Raw genomic sequence first — 15,702 nt, forward strand, 5'->3', positions numbered from 1 at the left:
GAGAGTCAGCCCTGCGCGGTGTGGTGCAGCTGGTTGGCTGTCATCCCGCAAAGCATAAGGTCACTGGTTCAATTCCCAGTTAGGGCACATGCCTGGGTTGCAGGCTCAGTCCTGGTGAGGGAAGCATATGAGAGGCAAACGATCGATGTTTCTCTCTCACACTGTTGTTTCTCTCCTTCTTTTTCTCCCTCCTTTCCACTCTGTCTGAAAATAAATAAATAAAATCTTTAAAAAAAAGAAAAGGAGAGTCGGTTCCTAGATATGACGAAGGTCAGAGTAAGCGATGGAATGGAAACAGAGCAGTGATGAATCTTGTCTCATGACTGATCTCCCTCCCTTTCTTCCTTCCTGTCTCCAGCACTGGCTCTGGGCCAGGTCTTGTTTGGGGGACTAATGCATATGTGGGGCGGGGGGCGGTACTCAGAGATGAATAAAATAAAATACCTGCCTTAGAGGAGTCTCTTCTACAGATAAGTGTGGACAGGAATGTATGGGGGCCAAGTGTACAGGTGGGATGATGAGGGAGATCATACAGCATGACCCTCAATCTTCCCACTGCCCTCCTTCCCCTTCTGACCCCAATGACATTGGTCTTTCTGAGTCTCCCTGGGAGGAAACCCCACACTCTTCCTGGAACCAAGGTTAGATAAGAAGATTTGATAGTGGTAGGAGAAACATCTAGCTCTAATTATGGAGCTTTAGACAGGGACTTCATATCTGACACTTGGAATTAAGGCTAGTGAATCCTCTAGATGTTTTCACAAATAAACCAAATGATCTCAAGTCAATGGGGCAGTAATTGGAAATGAGCCCAGAGAGACATTTAGCATAAAAAGTCTGAGGAAACAGTTTAAACAACCCCACAATACTATTTGCAAAATACCTATTAGCACTGGATGCATATGATAAAGAGTCTTAGACGTTGGGAGTTCAAAGGGAACTGCCTTTGCAATTATTAAGTCTGGATTCTCATTTTATAAATGAGGAAATTGAAGTGCACAGAGGTAAAGTGGCTTGGAAGTTCACACAGTAAACTTATGTCACAGCTAGGGCTGTAAACCTGTGCTCTGACTTCCAGTTCAGAGTTATTTTCTGCTTACTCGTTGCTTTCCTTGAATAAGATGCCCTAAATTTTTTTATATGTGAGATTTTCTCTTCTAGGACTGCAATTAATTAGTGAGCTAGATTTGAGTCCTTTGAAATTATGAATATATATTGTTATGGACTGAATTGTGCCACACCCCCCCCTAAAGATATGTTGAAGTCCTAACCTCCAGTACCTCAGAATGAGACCTTATCTGGACATAGGGTTATTGCAGATATAATTATTAAGATATGGTCATACTGACCGTAGCCAGGTAACTCAGTTGGTCAGAGCATCATCTTGATGCACCAAAGTTGTGGGTTCAATCCCCGGTCAGGGGACATACAAGAATCAACCAATGAGCTCATGTAGGGGTGGAACAGCAGGTCAATGTTTCTCTACCTTCCTCTCTCTCTAAAATCAATAAAAAATTTTTAAAAACATGTGGTCATACTGGAGTAGAGTAGGCCTCTACTCCAATGTAATATGACTGGTGGCCTTATAAGAAGAGAAGAGAGACTCAGGGGAGAATATAGCCATGTGGAGACATAAGCTGAGAATGAAGTGATATATCTACTGGCTGTGGAATGCCAAGGATTGCTAAGAACCTCAAAAGCCAGGAAGAGGCACCAAAGGATTCTGTCCTAGAGCTGTCAGAGGGAGCTTGGCCCTGCTGAATCTTGACCTCACACTTATAGCCTCTGGAACTGTGAGAAAATAAATTTCTGTTGTTTTAAGCCATCAGTTTTTGGAAATTTGTTGCAGCAGCTGCTGGAAACTAATTGCATCTATGTTGCCAGCACATATGTTTCCCTGGACCAAGAGAGGTACTGTAGAATCCATTAAGGTCTTTGTGATGGAGACAGTTACAGACCAAGAACTGGGCTAGACACAACTCCTTGAAAGCCCCAAAATTCAAGCATTGAGTATGTCATGGTCAGATGCTAACCCAGGATACTGACAATTCATGATGAACAGGATCAGAAGTAAAGGTAAAAAGAATATTTTTGTTCTTACTTAAAGAAACTGCGGTCACAAATCTTAAATTCAATAATTCAGATTGGGATCCAGAGTCCTGTGGTTTGGGTATGTCTTATCTCTCATGTGTGTACATCTGGCATAAAAAGCAGCAAGCTCTCTTCCTTGCTCTCACCAAACTCCTCCTATCCCTACACCCAGTCAAGGATTTGCATATACTCAAAAGCCAGAAAAACTGCAAAGTGATTGTTGGACTGTTGCAGGCTGATTTCGGTCCAGAGAGATGTACCCATTTAATACACTGTAGATGCATGAATTAGAGTCCTAGCAGGAAAGCGATGGTACATTCTAAATAAGTAATTGAGGAAAGTTCCATAAAGGGACAATAGGCAAAGGGATAGGCTGGGCTTAGGGAAACCAACAAGGATGGCACTGTACTCTAGAGTTAGTGAGTACAGGGGACCTCACCAACCCTACTCCTAAAGGGGTAAGGAAGGGAAGAAGTGGCTGTGTGGACAAGGCAGACACCTGGCAGAATCTCTGGTCTTTGGAAGAGGAAAGTAGCCAACTCAGAGACTCGGTGAGCAGAGTAGGAAGCTGATCTCACTTCCCTTCTGCCTCCCAAACCCTACACCTGCCTCCTGTTGTTCAAACCAAAACCAAAGCCCAGAAAACAAGGAAGTCATTGAGGCAGTCTGTGGGGATCAGCCCTCCCAGGGCAACAGAGTGAGGTAGAGAAGACTAAGTCTGGAGAAGTAGAGAAGATACACAATCTCTGGGGTTCAAATCCAAGATTTCTGATATCTTCACGTGCATTATAAGGCTTCAGAGAACAAAAATAGTAACGATGGTGATTTTGTACTCCATATAAAGACTTAAAATATCAATTTAATTTAAAAATCCATATTGATTTTTCAAAGTCACAATGATATTTCAAAGTTACAACAGAAATACACATCTGTAACAATTCAATCATGTATTAGGTGAAAAAATGAAAGTCCAACTTCCCACTATTCTTTCTCTCCCCTTCAACCTACTTTGTAAGTGAAGTACCTTCCCAGATATTTTCTGTCACTGTAGCATATGTGTGTATGAGATCCAGGAGTCAGGAGGATTGGTTCCTTCTGAGAACTGTAAGAGAGAATCTATTCTGTGTCTACCACCCAGTTTATGGTTGTTTGTTGGCAATGATTAGGGGAGAAGTATCACTCCAATCTCTGCTTTTATCTTTAAAAGTGTCTTCCCTGTGTGCATGTCTCTGTGTCCAAATTTCCCCTTTTTAAGGACACTAGTCATATTGGATGAGGTGTCCTTAAGAAAAGAACTTCATCTTACTAAGTACATCTTCAACAACCCTATTTCCAAATAAAGTCACATTCTGAGGTACTAGAGGTTAGGAATTCAATTTGCGAATTTTTGGAGGACACAATTCGACCAATAATACTAGACAAAGACTTTAAATTAACTGCCCAAAATACACCTGAATAGCTAATGGAAACCATCACAAAGAACTAAAAGCAATCAGGAGAAAAATGCATATACAATAGATAAAAAGATAAAAACTGCAAAAGGAACCAAATGTAAATTCTGGAACTGAAAAATATAAAAGCTGGGGGTGGGACCTTTACTACAGGGGCTCAATAGCAGATTTTATTAGGCAGAAGGAACAGTCAGTGAACCTGAAGACAAGTCCATTGAAACGATCCAGTCTGAGAAGTGGAAATTAAAAAGGATTAAAAAAAATGAAGAGAACTGAGGAGACCTGTGGTACACTAGCAAGCATATCAATGTATACATACAGGAATCTCAGAAGGAAAAGAGAGAGAAAGGGGCAGAAAGAATATTTGAAAGAATAATAGCTGAAAACTTCACAAGTCTGATGAAGTACATGGACTTCAAAATAAATTCAAAGAGATCTACATTGAGACAGATTATAATGAAACTGTTGAAAGACAAAGACAAAGAGGAAATCTTGTAATCAGCAAAAGAGGAGCGACTTGTCACATAAAAAAATATCCTCAGTATGGTTCTCAGCCAATTTCTCATCATAAAGCATGGAGGCCAAAAGGCAGTGGGGTAATATATTTCAAGTGCTGAGAGAAAAACAACCCCATCACCCAAGAATTGTATACCTGGCAAAACAGTGCTTCAGAAATGAAGGAGAAATTAAAATACTTCCAGATAAACAAAAGCTAATGGAGTCTGTCTCTAGCAGAACTGCCCTTCAAGAAATGCTGATGAATATCCTTCAGGCTGAAATGAAAGGATACCAGATGGTAACTCAAACCATATGAAGAAATAAAGATCTCTGGCAGAACTAACTAGAAAAGTAAATACAAAGCTGGTATTACTGTATTTCTTACTCGTAAATCCTCTTTTTGTTCCTTTATAATTTAAAAGACAGACACATAAAACAATAATTATAAGCTTATGTTTATGTTAACATATAAAGATGTAATTTGTGACAATAACAACATCAGTGGGGGGCAGGGGGGTTCTGCGGGAGGGAAGCAGAGTTCAGGTATGCTACCGAAGCTAAATCAGTGTCCATTTAAACTAGATTCATGTACATTTAGCATGTTATCTGTCATACCCACATCAATCAATAAGAAAATAATAGAACATAGACAGAAAATAAAATAAACAGAGAATCAAAATGGTACTCTAGAATAAATCAAAAACCAAAGAAGACAGTGGAGGAATCAAGGAACAAAAAAGGTATCAATCACATAGAAAACAAATACCAAAACGGCGCACATAATTCCTGTGTTATCAGTTGTCACTTTAAATATAAATGGATTAGATGCATCAATTAAGAGAAGAGTCTGACAGAATGGATAAAATATAATCCAACTGTATGCTGTTTGCAAGACACCCGTTTTTAGTCCAAGAACATATATGCAGACATTGGGTCTGATATACGTACTCATCATTCTCCATGCACAACACAGAGTAGACACTCAATAAATATCTGAATGACTGAAACAATGATGGTTATTATCAATCTTTAAAAATCTGTCATTATGATTTTAAAAAATTGTATTGTTTTAATTTCCATTTATCTGACTATTAAGAAGGTTGATCATCTCATATTATTCAGCTGTTTTTAGTTCTCTGTCTATAACTTTCTGCTCAAACCCTTGTCTCTTTTTCTGTGGTCATATTCAGTTTTCTAATTGACTGTAAGAAATCTTTATATATTATGGGTGATATCTTTTGGGGTATGTGAGGGAAATGATCTCTCCCCCTCTGTGATTTGTCTTTTAATTTTGTTTATGGTATCTTTCTCCTTAAAATACTATCTTAAATGTTTTCTAACTTATTTATAATTTGACTTATTAGTAATTTATTTTTGAGTGGTATGAGGTGGGTTCTAACTGCCTGTTTGCAGTTCTTTCAGCACGATTTATCACATATTTCTTCTTTTTTCTCTTGATTTGAAAATGCTATGTTTATTTTGCACCAAAATGCCGGAGTCCATCGTTTCTGGCTTCTTGATGTTTATTCTTGTGAGGTACCACTTGACATCCTTTTAGTCCTGGTAGCCTGTAGTTACCCTGCTGGTCAACTGGTGGCCTACCTCTACCTCCTTATTTTCACAGATAACATGCCCTTTCCTTTCTGCCACCCAGTACAACTCCTAGCAATTCCTGCCCATTGCTTTCCTGGTCTCATTTCACATGATTCTATGCTGTTCTAATCCAGTCAAGGTTTGCCCAGATGGTCTTCAAAGATAGGAAACAGGAGGCTTTGATGATGCTACCTAAACAGAACCAGAATTTGTGTCTTCTAAGCAACCTGGAGCTTTCTTTGGGCAATGTTCAGTCAAATAGGTAGACTCCCTCTCTTGCCAAGAAACCAACACAGACAATTAAGGCTCTTACTGCTCCTGTACAGCCAAGCATGGACACAGAAGAGAGAAAGTAAGTTTATGAGCAACAGCACAGCAGAGCAAAAAAAGCCATTCTGGAGAAAAATTGAACATTCTCAAGAAAATGTGTAATAGTTCAGGACTTTAATATGTCTGTCTAGTAGGAGAGCAAGAACAGGGATTGCTAGAGCCATGCAAAAATAGTTGTTGAAGACTGTACAAGAAGTGTGAAGTTTGGGTATGGCGGGTAGGAAGACAGAATCTTCTGTAACTACTACATCTGTTATAAGAAACACACTACACAAATGCAGACTGGTATCAATTATGGAAGAACATCAGATCCAGAATAGAGGCAGAAGGAGAAGATATTGACTCTGTCAGAATAGAGACAGGACTTTGAAGCCCCACTTTGCCAGTGGGTTCACCAATTTAGTGAAAAACAATGGATATTAATGACTGAAACACAAAGCACAACATCTATAATTTATTGCATATAATTGTGCTTAAGTTGATGTTGTAAACTGTACACAAAACTCACTTGGTAGGGTGATCTTGATTATTCTCAATTTGTATTTGTTTTTAGTCTACAGTCCTCAGAAAATGATTCATGCAAATGTCATTACAAAGACATGTCTGGACCGAAAATTGCATTAGTCTGGAGTCTGAGACAGGCAGGTGAAGAAAGTTTCCGCCTTTATAGAATGAGACGTGAATAAGCTCTGTCCCTGGTTAGGCATGGGTGTCCCTTCACTCGTTAAGAATCTGTGGGATCCAGGGTTCACGGACATTTAACATAAAGACATGCCTTGCAGAGTGTGCATGTTATGTCAACACATTACTGATGATGTGCTTCAACATTTCCTCTATGGAATCTAATTATTCTTAAATACATTAGAATCTCAATAGTTTTGCTCGTCAGTATTCATGGTATAGTCACTTCGATGCAAGCTTTCAGGAATACAATTCCAACTAGGAATGATAACAAATGAAAATAGAGTACTCGAAATACTAATTCCTTATCTCTGGGATTTTATTGTAATGAGAATATTATCCAGTTTAATTTATAGTACATATATTCTAAATTTCATAATTTTATAAAGAAAAAAACTATCTCTAAGAAAAATTAAAAGCCATCTATATGAATGTCCAAATTTTCAAGAATGATTTTATAGCCTAGATGAAAATTGCGTGCTCTCTCCATCACCTTGCAATTTGAAGAACCACAAAATCATGAATAATAAAAAAGGATGTTAAACTTTTCAAGAAATCCAGATGGGTACCAATGTCATTGAGAATTCCTGAGAATCACCTTGATTGCTGCTTCAGACTAGGAGCACGAATTGAACAGCACTTATCAGTTGCAACGTATGGGCTCTAAGTGACAACTGTCTCTATAATTACATTTTTTGAATCTTTATGGCTTCTTTATTTAGAAGCCAGCAATCTGAGAAGATGGAGGTTTATGTACCCTTAAAAATCATCTTAATATCTCATCTCAAGCCAGCATTTCCATAAGGAGAAGAAAGGATAGGTAAAGGGTTTGGAAAAAAGGTTAGTCCTGTAATTACATTTTTAAATTGTACAGATACTAAGTCTGTATTTGCAGCAAATGGAAAATCATCCAAACTTTAAAGGGTAACATTTGGTCATTTCACTTGCCAACCTCTATTTCTGCCTCAACCTTTACGACTTTGGTGCCACAGAAGAAATGATGGATGGGGAACTGGAAGTCAGCGTTAACAATAACTTTTGCCGGGACTTGGCAAATCCCTTCTCTATTTTGGGCCTTAGTTTTTCCCCTTCTGCAAAATGGGGGCATGGCACCAGATGTCCATTTCAGTCATTATTCTATAGTCACTGATAAAGAGAAATTGCCAATGAAATCATTGGGCAGCCAGATCTCAAGTCTTTTCTTGTAGGGCTTGAGGCTGGGTATAAAGAAGGCTTTAAATATCCATTTCCAATATTAGGTAGCAGGGAAATGTGTCCATTTGTGAGTTGGGTTGCTCATCATTTCTGCTCTCCCCAACCTCCCTTTCTCCCCACACCATGCTGTGTTCTGGACACTCAGAGCCACTGGTTGTTGTCAGTGTCCTTTGCTTCTCTTGTTCTTTTGCCAGAATATCATGAATAATATTCCCCTGCTTTTTCTATCACGAAAACTCTTCCCCACTCTTTAAATTTTCCCTTTGACTTTTATATTTTGACACAATTTCAGACTTAAAGAAAATCACAAAATTGCTGTAAAGGATTCTTGTATACCTTTGCCCAGATTCCCCAAATGTTCACTCTTCTCCTTCTCTCCTCCCTCCCCCCAAGCACATGTTTTCCCTGAACCCCTTCTGAGTAAGTTTCAGGTGATCCTTTTACCCCAAGTACTCAGGTATATATAGCCTAAGAAAAAAAGCACATTCTCTTACATACCTGCAATATAAAAACCAGGAAAATAACATCGATACAGCACTAGATTTATTTGGACTTTGCCAATTGTCCCGATACTGTCCTTTATGATGAAGGAAAGTCCCAGTGCAGGCATTGCACTACGTATCATGTCTCTTTAACTGCTGTCCTTTGGCGGGGAACAGTTCCTTAGGCTTCCTCTGTGTTCTGTGACACTGACATTTTTGAAGAGACAGAGTCCTTCGATTTGCGTTTGTCTGATAGTTTCTTCAGGTTATGAGCTTTTGATAGAAATATGACATCAGTGATGTGGTATTCTTCTCCATGAATTACATCTCACTTTTTTTTTAAGTGAAAGTCCCTTTTCATCCCCCTCCAATTCCACTCCCCTCCTCAGAGGTTATTGATTGGTATCCAGCCAGTATTTCCTCTATGCATTCACACACACACAGGCACACACAGACATACACACAAAGACACACAGACACACACAGACACACAAAGACAGACACACACAGACACACATATATCCTTTAAAATTATAACAAAAATGAGTACATAATAAGCCTATTGCTCTATAATTTTTTACTCAACTGTATGTCTTGGAGTTTGTTCTATATCAGTACATACAGATTCACATCATTCTTTTAAAAGCAGTGTTTTAAAATAGTATAGATATATCCTAATTTATTTTATTCCTGATTAGTATTTATAATATTTCCATTCACCTATCACAAACTACCTTTGCATATACACTTAAGAATATAGGTCATTTACAATTTGGATAGACACTATCAAAAAACTTCCCCAACCCCAGCTGGTGTGGCTCAGTGGACTGAGCACCAGTCTGCAAACCAAAGGTTCACTGGTTCAATTCCCAGTTGGCGCACATGCCTGGGTTGTGGGCCGGGTCCCCGGTGGGGGCGGGTGCTCGAGAGTCAACCAAACATTGGTGTTTCTCTCCCTCTCTTTCTCCCTCCTTTCCCCTCTGTCTAAAAATAAAATAGATAAAATCTTTTTTAAAAAAAAAGCTTCCCCAAAAGGCTTTTCCAATTTGTATTCCTGTGATCACTACATGAGATCATTTGACTTTTCTAACTATCAGTGATGTTGAGCATCTCTTTATCATAGTTCATGGCCTTTGGGGTTTCTTCTGTGAATTGCCTGTTGTTGTTCTTTGCTGTTAGAAAGCTAGCTTCTTGGGTTTTTTTTCTTTCTACTTATTTGGCCTCCTCCTTGACAAAAGGAGGTTTCTCCACCTCCCCTATGCAGCCAGGTGCTCCCTCATCTACTGTCCCACAACACTGTCCATATAGCAGGCAGGCCTTCATTGGACAGACATTTTGTACTGGACCCATTCATTCCATAGCGTTCTCTGTGAGTTCACTATGTGCTTGGCCTTGAGCTAGGTGCTGAGTGTAGAGGTAGAAACAGGTCATCACAGTCTCCACTCTCAAGGAGGCATTCTGACCAGGGATGGAACCTGCAGCCTAGGTATGTGCCCTGACTGGGAATTGAACCTGTAACCTTTTGGCATATAGGATGATGCTCCAACCAATGGAGCCACTCAGCCAGGGTTGGAGAGGTTTACTTCTGATAGGCTGCTTTGGGCACAGAAAAGAGCATGGGTTTTGAATTCAGACAATATCGGGTTTGAATCTGTGCGATTTAGAGCAAGTCACATGACCTTGTCCAGTTGCTATTTCTGTACTGGTGGAATGGGTTAACACCTCCCTTACAGAGTCAGAGTCTTTTCCATTTTGAGGATGGAAAAGAGACGATATAGCTCAAGTGCCTAGCAAGGGCCTGTCACATAGTGGCCCTTCAGTGAATGAATAGTAATTGAGAAGCAATTGTTAAGAAGTCAAAATGATTAGTTAGTTCTGAGGTTCTAGGTACCACTAATAAATTGGAATAAAAGAAAGGTAGCTCCTCTATCTATAATGGAAGGGTGAGGAATGAGTACTACATGCCTCTTGCCTAAACCCTGCTACAGCACATACCCCCCCCCCCCGCCCCCTTGTCTGCTTTCTGTAGTGAGGCAAGCCCCTTGGTCCTGGCCTTCACCCCAATTCAGCTCCTCACTGTTGATGTAGTATTGCCACTGCTCTGGGGAGAGCAGGTGCTGCCTTCCTCAAATAAATGGGCTCTTTAGAATATTCTCTGTAAGAGAGGATTCAAGATAGTTGAGCATGCTGCCACCCATGATCTCAAGAAGTGAGGACCAGAGGCAGCATGAGGTGAAAAGAGAAATACTGTGTGTGTGGCAACCCCAAAGGGAGAGACTCAGAAACCTGGATTGCAGTCACAGTTCTGCCTCTGCTCGGTGACTTGTGGCACATCTTCCCTTCTGGGCTTCAGTTTCCCTATCACTGCATAGGAAGCTGGATCTTATTATTTTTAAAAGCCATGTAAATCAGAATTCACCATGTCAAGACAGGGTGTGTGTATATATACACTACTCTCCTTGGAAATGTCTTTATCCTTGGGACCTTTACAGATCTTTATACCCACCTTAATGTTATGGAGCACTATAATGCTTTCCAGTTTTGGGGGGTTATGGCATGGTTTCCACACTGAATTCACTTCTGGTTCTTGGGTTTCCTAGAGCCTATATGGAGTTACACTGCCTTCATTCCTTTAATACCTTTATTGAGTGCTCACTGTCTGCCAACAACTACTTTGCTGGGGAAGATACAAAATGACAAAGTTTCTGCCATCAGGGAGTCCATAATTCAGCTGGGGGACAACTGTAAGATAAACACAATGTAATTGCCTTAATGGTTTGTCCAAAGTGTAGGTGAGCCTAGGGGAAGGAATGACTGCTCTGTTGGAAGGTTTCCCTGAAGACCCAGGGCTTAGGCAGAGTAGGGTGAATAGGAGTGTTAGATGGCCAGGGAGAATGACTTTACAGGCAGTGGGAATGCCCTCTGCAAAGGTACAGGTGTGGGAGAGGATAGCATGTTCTGGCAGCTGCCTATGATTTAGCATGGTGGTGAATAGGGAGGCAGATTCAGCTCATGCATTGCCCTTTATGCCATTCAAAGTACTCTAGGTTTTATGAAATAACCTCAAAGGGGATGGCTAAAGCATTCTGAACTTGGGGAATATAGTAAACCTAGGTTGAATACATGAATTAAGTGGGAGGATTGGGCACAGTAATTCAGAGCATTTTCTAATCTGTGGTCCTAGGCAACTTAACTTCTCTGAATCTACTTCCTTTTCTTGAGAAACAAGAATTAAAAAAATCAATCTGGCACTTGACAAAAGCTCAATAAATTATTTTATTAGGATAACATTTGTTCCTCACAATACACATTACCTAAACAACCTAGTAATCTGTGACGCATTTCTTAGTTTCCTCCTCTGCAAAATGTCTTTCAATTTTACCTTTTCATTGTACCCCATCCTTTCTTCCTAGCACTTACCATATTAAAATTTCTAATTATTTCCTGGACAAACTCTTAGACTTATACCCAAATTATCTGTATTTTGCGTTCCCAGCTAGACTCTCAGGTCTATGAGATCAGAGACTTTAAAAAAATTTACTCCTATATTCGCAGTTGCTAACACTGCCTGCCTCTAACATATGTTCAATAAATGGCCAAAAGAACCAATGTCGAACTTGTCTTGCAGGATTATTGTTGAGGGCCAAGGAATTTATAAAGTGCTTCATTATTTATAAAGTTGTACAGATGGGTTTGTTGTTACTAAGTATTCAAATAAAGTGTGAGAAGAGGAACCGAAGCTAGAGTCTCCCAACACAATCATCTAGCCTCTGGAAGCTTCCAAAGCACCACTATTCACTTCATTCATTAGTAAGAATACAGCTCTTCAAGGTTCATTAAGAGTTAAACCTGTGACCCTGTAAGAAAAACACTCGGAAGCAACACGGTATAAACTAAGTTCAACTTCACACTAGAGGTGGAAGGTACCTGCCTAAGGTCACCTAGCGCACAGAAATTAAATGCAAGGCGCCCTACATGACGCTGCTCCCTCGCTGGAGAGCTCTGGATCAGCCGGGAAAGACGCCCGCCGCTTGGGCCCATAACCATACCAGGTCTCGGCTGGGATCCCAGGCCACGACCTATAGTGAGGATGGCCCACGTGTGGGAGAGGAGGAGGCGGAGCCCGTTCTGAAACCCGCCCAGGGGCATCATGGGAGACGTAGTTTTTCTCCTGCTCACGTAAGGGTGCAAGTCCCCGCCGGATTTTGACAGGTAAGTAGCATCTCTTTCGTGCAAGTCATTCAAACAGTGTCCTCTATTATAAATGAAGCCTACGTATCTCTGAAAAAAACAGTGAAGGAAAAAGGGGAAAGCAAGGAAAGCAAACGAAAACATTATTAGCGGGGAAGGAAAGGGTTAATAGATGATACGCATGCGTACAGAGAGCCCTCAGGGTGGGCGGGGACGGAAGACGACTCCCGGGAGCTGTGTTTTCCCCGGAAGTGCCTTCCCTCCTCCCGGGTCTGCGCGGACACGGTTTCCTTACCTCATTTGTCCTCGCCCCTCCCCGTCCCTCTACGCGTTTTGGTTCCTGGTTGGTGCTTCCTGGTCGCAGCCGCGGCAGTGAGTATGTGTGTGACGGACCCCGGGCAGCCCGTGTTCGGGGGACCCCTGCCCACCCTCTGCCTCGCCCGCTGGACTATGGAACTAGCGTGTGTTCTCTCGCCGGCCTCCGCTTTCCCCGTCGGTCCCCCACTCGTGGCCGGCGCGCGGTTCGTGGCCCTTCAGTGCGGCTCTGCCCCACGCGGCTAAGCTGACCAGCTGCGGTGTCCACCTTTCTTTGCCGGGCCAAAGCCTGAGATCGTTGTTCGAAAAGGGCTGGGCGCCGGTGACCTCGGTGGGGGTGGCCGTTTTGCCTGTTTTACCTCCACTCTCCTCAAGATTCTCCTGTCTTTGGGAGAAACCGGTCAGTTTAACGCGGCAATTCCGCCGCACCTTGATGGGGCCTGGCCTGAGAGGACCTAACATTCCTGGGTCAACTTCAGCCTCTGTTGTCAGAAGCAGTAGCTGCAGGGCCAGAAAATTTTCGGGAGATCTGCCCCTTCCCTCTTGTAAAACGGGGAGATGTGGACTGTGTTAGCTAAGATTCCCTTTATCCCTCACATCTTGTGAGATTGCAGTGAACTTCAACTTTAAGGAAGAGCTGCTGGTGCAGTTGGAAAACTGGCTGGCAGTCAGCATGCAGGAGGTGTAGCCGCGTTTCTACCGTAGATTAGCTGGTGACTTTAGAAATCTCATCCTTGGGCTGAATTTACGCTTATTTCAGGTTGCAGGTTGAGTTAGATCTCTTAGGTTCAAAGAATAAATAAGTTTCTCAGACCTTGTTTTTGTGTTGAAAACGAGAGCGTTCAATTTAGTGACTTACGACGTCCCTTCCAAAACTCGACTTCGTATTTTGAATACTTAGGCCATCACATCCAAAGACTTTTAAGTGGGCTGGCCGTGTGTCTATTTCCGACAGCATTATGCTTTTGGCACATTCAGTATTGCTGTTTTCTAGAGAATCTTGAGGGTCGCAAATGAACTGAGGAAGAAGTAGAAGTGAGGATTGTTTAGGTAGTTACAAGAATAAGAAACTGCATAGCAAAGGAAAAAGAGGTGAGGGAAAGGTGAAGGAAGTGCTTTGAGGTAGGATTAGTTATACTATAAGAGGACCTTATGTATCCCAAGAACAGCTGGACTTGTCTGAGTAAATTGAGCATAATTTTCTCCAACGAACATCTTGTATTCTCCTTCTTTTTGTGACTCGTTTCACGCATTTGGATTCTCTACTGCAGTGAGATTTGTCTCGAGTGACATTTGAAGAACAGACAGACATTTTAACACTAGAGTCAACTTAGTTTTTAAAATCTGTCACTGTCAGGATAGCTCACTAAAAAAAGTAAGTCAGATTTTGAAGTTGAAAATAAACTCTAGTAGTCACTTTCCAATGAAAACTGAATTTAGAAATCAAGTTGCAAATTTAAATCTCATTGAGATAGATACCTCTGCTGCCAAGAAGAAATAATATACGCTAGAAGTTCTTTCGAAGGAGATAAGAAAATGATCGGTTGGTAGATTGTTAGGACAGAACAATTGGTTTTAAAGATTGTATTAGTAAAATTCAAAAGCTTAAGTAAATTTTCAGTTGTCTAGTTTAAAAATTCAGTGAATGAATACTGCTCCCACTTTTGTTATTTTTTATTTTTGCTCCTACTTTGGAATGTTGAGAGCCTTTGCAGTTATTTTCTGACTTTTAAATTTGTTAAGACATTTTAATTGTTTAGGTAAGTTTCATTCCCAAACTAATGTTTTGGTTTCTTAACATAACCTAAATCTTTTTTGGTCATGGAATTGCTATACTCTTTGAGTAACTACTTGGGAGGTTCCTGGGTGGTAAACTGGCAAACTCAGATGTATGATTTGCCTTCCAATTAAAATGCTTCTTTCATGGTTTTTATACTCCATTAGGAAGTAAAGTGGATATTCATGAAGTAAATTTAGGTGTTAGAACCAATTCAAATATGACTTTGAAGGAAGTTTTTTTTTTAAATCCCTACTTGAAATTATTTTAAAAAATCTTAGTGAACACTCTGCTGAGTCGGAAATGTGAATTGGTCCTGGTTATGTTCTTAACTAGCTACAAAATCTTGGGTAGGGCTCCATATCTCGTTGGACCTCAGTTTCCTTTTATGTAAATTGAGGATCTTGTGTGAGGTCTCCACCAGCTTTAAGATTTGGTGATTTTTATAGGGACCCTGTGTAATCTAGTTAAGTATGCTTGACATCAAAATGCTGAGAAAGCCTTCTGAATCAAGACATATTTCATATTCATCTTCTGAGTATACACTTTTTTAAAAAAAGTAAATGCACTTGAATTTAATTAAAGTAGTAACATGAACCAAAATAGCCTCAGGCAAACCTTAACCCTGGAATACATAAACTACATGAATAGAAGAGCAAGTTATGCTGAGCACAGTTTTCAAGTACGGAAGACACAAAATCCTCTTAAAGGCCATAGGGGCTAAATTGTTAAATTCATTTTTCTACATTTCAGGGAAAGAGATAAACCCTTAGACCCAAGGAAGTCAGTTTTTATTATATTTATGTAGTTTATTTTTGGCATACATTCACAGGTGTGCCTATGGCTCTATTCTTAATCCCTCTCCTTTGGGATGACTCCAAGAGTAGTGCACATTTGCAACTCTGTAATTTAGCTCTTTAATTTTTGCTGTGCTGCACCGGAATTATATTTTATCTTAAGTCCACACTGGATGGATCCTCAGGATGGATCCAGTGAGGATTTTAAAGGAAGCATAATTCCTTTCACTTCTTTTAGAATTAATTTACCTTTTAAATAAAAAGGAAAGGATTCATCTTTT

General features: G+C 40.5%; 1 protein-coding gene across 4 annotated transcripts in view; it reads left to right on the forward strand.

Annotated features, from left to right (window-relative positions):
• The first annotated feature begins 12,791 nt into the window (after window positions 1-12,791).
• The window catches only part of ZCCHC7 (zinc finger CCHC-type containing 7), a 211,871-nt gene continuing 208,960 nt past the window's right edge, over window positions 12,792-15,702 (forward strand). Inside the window, exon 1 of one of the 4 annotated variants that reach the window (XM_045841001.1) lies at window positions 12,792-12,904. The gene's annotated coding sequence lies outside the window, so the exon portion shown is untranslated. The other 3 variants (XM_045841002.1, XM_045841000.1, XM_045841003.1) reach the window with 3 other exon arrangements.

This window comes from Phyllostomus hastatus, unplaced genomic scaffold (genome assembly GCF_019186645.2).
Source record: "Phyllostomus hastatus isolate PE091 unplaced genomic scaffold, TTU_PhHast_1.1 phas_contig_34, whole genome shotgun sequence".
NCBI lineage: Eukaryota > Metazoa > Chordata > Mammalia > Chiroptera > Phyllostomidae > Phyllostomus > Phyllostomus hastatus.